Here is a 1,998-nt window from a genome sequence, read left to right as displayed (position 1 = left end):
AGGCAAAAAAAAGAAAAAAATGAGATTTTAAAATTTCCGTTTTGAAAGATAGTGAAAAAAACGGAACGCGGGTGCCATCTTGAGCCCGCCCTGGTGTGCAGCCCAGGCAAGTTGTGCGCACCAAGGCACCCACCCTGGCCAAGGTGGGTCACGGGGTGGGTCCTAGGGTGGGTAACGGGGTGGGTACTAAGGTGCGTGCCAAGGTGGGTCATAGGGTGGGTGCCAAGGTGGGCACCAGGGTGGGTGTGCACCAACCCTAGCCAGGGTAGGTCACGGGGTGGTTGTCGGGGTGGGCGTCAAGGAGCCAAGATGGGTGGCAAGTAGCCAAGTTGCGTGCCAAGGTGGGTGTCGGGGTGGGTGCCAAGGATCCAAGGTGGGTGCCAAGGAACCAAGGTGGGTGTCTGGGTGGGTGCCGAGGTGGGAGCCAGGGTGGGTCCCAAGGTGAGTGCAAAGGTGGGTGCCAGGGTCAAGGTGAGTGCCAATGTGGGTTCCAAGGTGCCAGGGTCAGGGTGAGTGCCAATGTGGGTTCAAAGGTGCTAAGTTGGGTGCGAGGTTGGGTGCGAGGGTGGGTGGGTGCCAAGGTGTGCTAGGTGGAAGCCCGGGTGGGTCGGCATCCCATGGGTGTCGAGTTGGGTGCCTGATGGGTGCTTCTTGTCAAGTTTTAGTCGCCGGGACTCATTTCGAGCCTTAGAGGTCGTTTCTTGTCCGGTTGCCCTGTCTTCGACCTGGGAACCCAATTTTGGTCCTCGGGTCCCATTTTTTTTTGTCTCGCATCCCACTTTTGGCCTGTGGCCTTTTCGGGGTCGATTCTCGTTTTGGGCATCAGAGCATGTTTCTTCTCCTAAAACCCAATATTTGTTTATTAAGTCTCGGAACACATTTTTGTTCTCGTGGACCCATCATGGGTCTTGGAACGCATTTGTGGTCCTTGGGTCCCATTTTGCATCCCGAAACTTGTGTTTTGGTGCTTGATCCCTATTTTGGGTGCCCACCTTGCACCAAGTGCGCACCCGGGGCAAACCGAGCGCCTTGGTGCACCGGGGCAAGATCGAGCGTGCACCCGAGGCGCCCCGAACATGCACCAAGGTGCACTCGGCCCACATGTGAGCGCAGGTCGTTGCGCCCGAGGTGGTGTGTGGGCACCGCGTTGCAGACGGGACACTGCACGCACACGACGCCCCCTCCAGGTGCACGCACGTAGGCCGGGCCGGGTGCACACCCGACGCCCTAGCAAGGTGCGCGCACCCGGGCAGGGCTCACACTTGGCGAACGGGGCGCACTTCGCGAGGGAGGGTGTGCACCTCGACGGGGGTGGGTGGCCGGGGTGGATTCGCACGTGGGTCGCGGTTTGCTAAGTACACACTGCGACAAGCTCATAACGGGTGCGATCATACCAGCGTTAGTGCACCGGATCCCATCAGAACTCCGCAGTTAAGCGCGCTTGGGCCGGAGTAGTACTGGGATGGGTGACCTCCCGGGAAGTCCCGGTGTTGCACCCTTTTTTAGTTTTTCGCCGGGCGTCGCAATGCTATTTGAATAAACCTTTTGCCCGTTTGCGTTCTCGTCGGGGCCGGGCCGGGCCGGGGTGCGCTGCCCGCACTACCGCGCGCGCGGGGGCGACACCGAGCGCGCACCCGAGGCGCCCCGAGCACACAGGCCACGGTGCAACCCGGGCGTTGTGCGCGCACCCCGGTGCGCCCGAGGTGCTGCGCGCGCACCCAGGTGAAATCGGTGTGCACCTCGGCCAGTGCGCGCTCGGTCGAGTCGCGCACGTTGGCCAAGGTGCACGGTGATGTTTCTTACTCTAAGGTTCCGCACCAGACGCCCGGGACAGGTGAGCGAAGCTGGGCGGGGCCGGGTGCGCGGCCGGGGCAGGTGCACGCAGCTGGAGAGAGCTTTGGAGCACACTTCGGAGCGCACCAATGATGCGCTCCATTCAAAAGTTTCCTGAAAAGGCAAAAAAAGTTGAGATTATAGAATTTCCCACTTGAGAGATTG

At 60.7% G+C, this 1,998-nt stretch overlaps 1 non-coding gene across 1 annotated transcript; it reads left to right on the top strand.

Annotated features, from left to right (window-relative positions):
- Positions 1–1,380: 1,380 nt before the first annotated feature.
- LOC131863151 (5S ribosomal RNA) lies at positions 1,381–1,499 on the top strand. The gene has a single exon (XR_009362086.1). It is a non-coding gene; the product is annotated as a 5S ribosomal RNA (ribosomal RNA).
- The last annotated feature ends 499 nt before the right edge of the window (positions 1,500–1,998 follow it).

Source organism: Cryptomeria japonica, unplaced genomic scaffold (genome assembly GCF_030272615.1).
Source record: "Cryptomeria japonica unplaced genomic scaffold, Sugi_1.0 HiC_scaffold_56, whole genome shotgun sequence".
Taxonomy (NCBI): Eukaryota; Viridiplantae; Streptophyta; class Pinopsida; order Cupressales; family Cupressaceae; genus Cryptomeria; species Cryptomeria japonica.
The sequence above is the reverse complement of the archived record's forward strand: the minus strand, read 5'-3'. Positions and strand labels throughout refer to the sequence as shown.